General features: G+C 49.2%; 1 long non-coding RNA gene across 2 annotated transcripts; it reads left to right on the forward strand.

The window, feature by feature from the left end:
* Positions 1–914: 914 nt before the first annotated feature.
* Positions 915–4755, forward strand: LOC105003979. 2 transcript variants are annotated; one of them, XR_827172.1, is made up of 3 exons: positions 915–2121; positions 2528–2719; positions 3398–4755. It is a non-coding gene; the product is annotated as an uncharacterized LOC105003979 (long non-coding RNA). The 2 variants fall into 2 exon arrangements; XR_827171.1 differs by having other exon boundaries at positions 915–1827; positions 2004–2719.
* The last annotated feature ends 2034 nt before the right edge of the window (positions 4756–6789 follow it).

The following is a 6789-nucleotide window of genomic DNA, read 5'->3' on the forward strand; positions in this document are numbered from 1 at the left end:
CTGCTGGGGGTGCCTCCCTGCCCCTCCCTTGTTCCTGCAGAGCTGGACTCCCGGAGCCTGGCCTGAGAGCTGCCTGGGCAAGCTGCCAGTGCAGGGAAGTAGCGGGCAGGCGCAGTGTTGGCTCCAGGAAGTGTCTCTGTTCCTGGGCCGGTCTGCAGGACTGGAGGGCCTGGACATAACAGCAGAGATGAGAGCTGAGGGCTAAGCACGCCTCCCGCCAGCCCCCCCCAGGCTCAGCTGCTCCGGGCCGGGGCCGTGCCTTCCCTTGCTGGGCCTGGGCTCTCTCCTCCGTCTGGCTCCCGCCCTGCTCCCCACCAGCTCTGTGCTGCCAAGTACACGCTCTCGGCGGCAACGACATCCATTTAACCTGCTTCCCAGAAGACAGCATGGTTACGCAGGCCGGCTCAGCCAGCACCATGGTGGGAGATGGGGAGGGGGCCCCCTCAGCTTGGTCTTCTCTTACCCATATTTCTTAGGGATCTGGGTGTGTGTCGGGGGGGTGGCCCTAAGCAACCTTGCTTACCTGGATCAGAAGTAACCTCAGCTCAACTGGAAGCCTTGAGCAGCCACACTAAAGACAGAACTTTGAGATCCTGGAGTTGGTGGGTGTTTGTATTAGGGGCAATCATTTAGCCTGAGGCTGAGGGTAAAGCTAGCTTCCCTAAGTAGCTCAGTTGGTAAAGAATCCACCTGCAATGCAGGAGACCCCGGTTCAATTCTTGGGCCGGGAAGATCCCCTGGAGAAGGGACAGGCTACCCACTCCAGTCTTCTTGGGCTTCCCTAGTGGCTCAGTTGGTAAAGAATCCACCTGCATTGCAGGAGACCTGGGTGCGATCCCTGGGTTGGGAAGATCCCCTGGAAAAGGGAACAGCTACCCACTCCAGTGTTCTGGCCTAGAGAATTCCATGGACTGTATAGTCCATGGGGTTACAAAGAGTCAGACATGACTAAGTGACTTTCACTTGGGTAAAGCTGCCTCCCCTGAGCCTGTTGCTGCGTTTGTTTTTTTTTTAATGTTTATTTTTTTGGCTGCATTCTATCCCTGACAAGGCATCAAACCTGGGCTCCCTATTTTGGGAACCCAGAGTCATAGCCACTTCACTACCAGGGAAGGCCCACCGCGTTCCTTTAATAGCCATAATAGAACGCTGGAGGACTACTCTCTAGGCATATTCTGAACGCACAAGTTGTGGTTCCTTCTCCCCTCCCCAGATACTTCACTGGGGAACCTGGGGAGGTGTCAGCGTGGAGAGCGTGTTCATTTCATGCCAGCTGTGCTGTGCTGCTCAGGAAGCGAGTGTAGGTCTTCAGGCATTGCATAGTGTCTTCTGTTTGTGATCTCTACAAAGATGACCTTTCCTGCAATCTCCTCTCTGGCCCTCCTGCCCTGGCCAGACCCTGTTAGGATGGTGGTTCTGAACCGAGAAGCTGGCCCCTTTGCGCCTCTTGTCTGGCCCTCGAGGCCCAGGGAGGCATCCTCCCCCTCATTGGGGTTCATCCTACAAGTCCAGATGCCATCAGCTCCAGGGCCTCCCTCTGGGCCAGAGCTCCTCCCTCCCCGCCAGCCTCCTTGGGGTGCAGATGGACGGCCCAGCAGAGTCAGGAATAGCCCTCTGTTTGCCTTGGCTGGTGGGGAAGAGATTACTGCTCACTTTCTGTTTTGACTCTTATATTTAGCTAACACACCGAGCCTGTGCGATCGCAGAAAAGCAGCCTTGGGTCTTGAATGAGTCTGGGGCCCGTCCCTGATGGCCTGGCGCCTGTTGAGTGGAGGTGTCTGAAGTAGGCATGAGTGATAACACTGCCTTCTGGGTACATGGAGAGAGGTGAGGACCATCTGTCGATTTTCCTGACCCAAGGTCCTCTGCCCTTTCATGTTTTCCTGTGGGGGTTACTCCTCCCAACCCCTGAGGTTTGCATGGGGCCAGCCCCATCCCCTGGCTTTAGAGGCTGGCATGTGTCCCAGCTGGAAACTGAGTTGCCCTCCTTGGGATTTCTGCAGCAGCCATGGGGAAAGAGGCATTCACTTTTCATGGGAGTTGCTGGGTTGATGGAACTTCTGGTGACCACTCTTGTTCTTCACTTGAGGACGAAGCCAACAAAAAGGAAAGAAGCAAGAGGTGGGAAAAGTATGCTGTCCAGATACCAGTAAGCCGCTGGACCCAGCCATGCCTGAAACTGACCATATCTCTGGACTAATCTGATTATATGAGCCAATGAATGCGTTTCATTTTTTGTAAAACTATCCTGAGCTGTGTTTCTGTCATAGAAAGGGTCCTAAGAAAACTATATTTTTCTTTGGTCTCATTAAAAAAAAATCAACCTTAAGGTATACTTTACATGCAGCCATTTTAAAATGTCCAGTTCATACGTTTTTTCAAATGTGTACACCCCGTAACTACTACCGCAGTCGAGCTGTAGAACATTTAAAGTTCCCCATTCCCCTTTATGGTGAGTTCTCCTGACCCCAACCAACCACTGACCTGCCTTTGTCCTAGAGATTTATTCAGTCTTCTCTTGGTTCAGGTCCCTGGAGGTTGAGGAGAGCATTTCCTCGATGCTCAGATTATGGATCAACCTGGGTCATTTCTCCTGGTCCAACTGTGCTGAAGCCAGATGCACCTCAGTTTTGTGGTTCAATACAGCCTTCCCTTCGTTTGAGCCAGCTCACCACAGAAGAGAGTCCTGGCTGATGCAGCTTATCCACCGCACCCTTCAGTAAGCTCCGCCCAAGAACCTCCAGGCAAAACCAACTAATGGTCAGTCCAGCTCACCTCCTGGGAGCCAGACACTAGCAAGCGCTTTACACGCGTTATCGCAAGTCTTCTCAGCAACCCTCGGGAGGTGCTGTTAGCCCCACTTCACTGGGCTGTGGGTGTGTTGCATACCTCTGCACCTCCTCTGTCCACCAGGTTCCTGACTTCTTGTCCCACAGCTGAAGCTGACCCCTCCCAGACCACATGCCAGGGTAAGGGGGCTGGATCCCAAATGGCCAAAGAGGCTGAAGAACTCAAGCCATACACGTGGAGGGAGTTCGTTTTCGGGACGAACTTTGAGCCGTAGCTTAAGCACCTTCGGCAGGAAAGAGCTCAGGAGGCCCTGTCGTCAGTAACCTAGCACACCTTTCAGATCTTGTGGTCACAAAATACCTTGCCTAACCTGCTGGTTCTTCCCACAGATCAAAGAAGTAGAAATGAAGAATAAGTAATTACCAGGTGACCAGATCTCTTCCCCAGCTTCCCCTTCAGTAATCTCATGAACAAATGGTGGGAACAAGATAGCATCTAACAAGAAAGATCACAAGAAGTCGACAAGCCTGCACACAGCTGGGGATCATGACACCTCTGACCCCCTCCATCTGTGATTAACTGAGCTGACTTCTCTTTTCCCCCTTAGAAACTTCCATGGCCACGCAGACTCTTCAGAGCTGGTTTTGGCGGAACACCTGAGTGCACCATCTCCCCAGACTGCCGGTATTCTGATTAAAAGGAACTTTGCTTTCTATCAATAACTGCTTCTTGGGTGTTGATTTCCAAGCAGCTGGACTGAGTTTGGAAACAGCAGATGAGACAGGAGGATAAATTCCTTCATCCTCCATCCCTTGGACCACTTGAGGCACATTTTCCAGATGGGGTTTGTTGTACAGTGGTTACACGTCACCTTGCTTTGCTTCCTGTTCTTCCCGACCTCCTTTCTCTTATCCCTCCCTCTAGCTGTCCTGGAATTCCACTTCCAAGTTAATGTATCAGCCCTTAATCCCTTGCCAGAGGGCCCACTCTTGAGGGAACTTAGCAGTCTGACGCCTGGGTCTGCACTTCATGGCCTCAGTGAATGCTGACCAAGAGGACAGATACACGATGGATCACGGCCACGGGGTTGGGGACTGAGGAGGGAATACGGATAGTGCCAAATTCACCATCAGAGGTACCAGTGATAAAGGTGTCCCCATCATCTCTCCTGTTCCATTCACTGGGTCTAATCAGTCAAATCCTGACTCCATGCTATAGGTCAGAGACTGTGGCATCCCCCACTAACCTGTGTCCAGTACGAAACAGTCCACACTCCTTATCCATCACTTGCGGGGTATGTGATGCTGGAAGGTGCTCAGCCTCTCTGAGCTGCCTTCCCCATCTGTACAGTGGGGATAAGACTGGGCTCACCACCTGGAACTGTGGAGATGCCTAATGGACACGAGGTTTGTGCTTAAAGCAGAGTACGGGGAGGGCATCGTGGAGGCTACCTGTCCAATAGTGATCCTGCTCTCTTTTGAGAAGCTCCCCTCCTTCCTTCTGTCCCTACTGGGTAAATAGGGCTGTCCCACCCCTACTGCCAGATCCAGGCCAATCCACACATCTCTACTGACCACAAGATTGGATCAGGCCTGGGCATGAGACCCAAGTCAGACCAGTCCCTGCCACAGTTCCCTGAAGTTTCTGGAACAATGAAAGAGGTGTTTGCTCTTTGCTTTTAGCCTGGAGCTACCTGAGGCCATTTTTTATTATTTGGACATGTGAGAATGAACGTCAGTGCGGTGACGTCAGAAGATAGCAATGCCAAGAGATGGAGCAGGATGCAAACTTCTGGTGATGGCCTTGGAGCTCCCAGATCTACCATGCCAGCAGCTAGGGAACCCCTGGTATTTTTAGAAATTAAAACATAGGCAAAAATTTTCCATTTCAGTTGCCTAAGCCAGTTCAAGTTGCATTTCTGTTACTTAAAACTGAAATGGTCTTGGGTCTTACCTTGTGGGCCAGTGATGAAGAATCCACCTGCCAATTTAGGGGACATGGGTTCGATCCCTGGTCCGGAAAGATCCCACATGCCACAGGGTAACTAAGCCCACCCTCTAGAGCCCATGCTTCTTTTGTTGAAGAAGCAGCATGTTTGCTTCTGTAACAAGAAGCTTGTTTGCAGGCAACGGTGAAGAGCCTGCGACTAGAAAAAGCCTGAGCCCAAGCAACAAAGCGCTCCTGCACCTCATTAGAGACCCAGCGCAGCCAAAAATAATTTCTTAAAAAACTGAAATGCTCTTTACCAATACTATAGGTTCTTTATAAATGATCACTGCTGTTATTGCAATTAATAATATTATTATAAACACATTCCTAGGAAGATGCAGCCTTGGGCACACATAGGCCAGGCTCCCCCAGGGTCACTGCTGCTCGCCACACATTATACTAACCCTGGATATGAGCTCCCCAAGGGCGGGGGATTCATGTTTGCTACTGATATATCTCAGGTGCCTGGTGTCTGCACAAGGTAGGTGATTCATAGACACCCACTCAATGAACAAATGGAGTTGGCCCACTGCCCCCTGGCCCCCAGGCCTGGCTTCACGTTTTGCCCTCTGTCCTTGGCTGTCATCTGAACCCACTGGGGTGTTCTGCAGGAGTCTGTCTTGGCAAACTGATCTGTTTGCACAGTGTCCTTCCTAGGCCCTCACTCATCCCTTCATCTGCTCATGTACTCAAGTTTCCAAAATCTTCCTTTATTAGAAGTGTCCATTATGGATCACAGCTTTCACAAAAATTAACTCAAAGTGAATCAAACACTTAAATGCAAAACTGGAAACCATAAAACTCTTAGAAGAAAACACATAGGGACAAAGTTCCTTGACACGGGTCTTGGCAATGATTTTTTTAGATATGAGACCTGAAACACAAGCATCAAAATAAAACCAAGTGGGACTATATCACACTGAAATGCTTCTGCACAACAAAAGAAATAATGAAAAGACAACCTAGGAAATGGGAAAAAGTATTTGCAAACCATATATCTGGAAGGGGTTAATATTCAAAATATGTCAAGAACTACAAGTCCATAGCAAAGTAGTAATGATGCTGCTGCTGCTATAATTAACACAGGACCTGAATAAACACTTCTTTAAGAAGTGGCCAACAGGTACATGAAAAGATGCTCAACATCACTAATCATGAGGGAAATGAAAAAACCACAGTGAGATATCACCTCACACCTGTTACCATGACAATCATCAAAAGACTGATAAGTGGAGAAGCGGGAACCCTTGTGCACTGTCAGTGGGAATGTAAATTGGTGTAACCACTATGGAAAACAGCATGGAGATTCCTCAAAAAATTAGAACTACCATATGTAGAACTTCCATATGACCCAGCAATTCCACTTCTGGAAATATATCTAAAGCAAATGAAAACACTATGTCGAAGAGGCATCTACCCCCATGTTCACAGCAGCATTATTTACAACAGCCAGGACATGCCAACAAACTAGGTTCATTGACAGATGAATGGATAAAGACACTGGCATGCCCACACACAATTATATACATGCATGCAGTGGAATATTAGTCATAAAAAGAAGGAAATACTGCCATTTGTGACAACATGAATAGACCTTGAGGGCAATATGCCAGGCAAAACCGGTCAGATAAACACTATATCACATATATGTGTGTGTGTGTGTGTGTGTGCAGCCTAAAACGACATACAAAAGGCCAAATGCATAGGAAAAAAAGATTTGTCATCTGTGCAAGGGTTGGGTGCTGTGGGGAGGAGGAAACTGGAGGCAGTCAGTGAGAAGTACACACTGAGTTATAAGACAAATATCTAAGGATATACTATAGAACATGATGGCTATAGCTAACGCCACTGCATGGTATATTTGAAAGTTGTTAGGAGATGGGCTTCCCAGGCGGCGCAGTGGTAAAGAATCCACCTATCAATGCAGGAGACGCAAGAGACTTGGATTCAATCCCTGGGTCAGAAAAATCCCGTGGAGTAGGAAATAGCCATCCACTCCAGTACTTTTGT

The sequence above is a fragment of the Bison bison genome, unplaced genomic scaffold, assembly GCF_000754665.1.
Source record: "Bison bison bison isolate TAMUID 2011002044 unplaced genomic scaffold, Bison_UMD1.0 scf7180017864472, whole genome shotgun sequence".
NCBI lineage: Eukaryota > Metazoa > Chordata > Mammalia > Artiodactyla > Bovidae > Bison > Bison bison.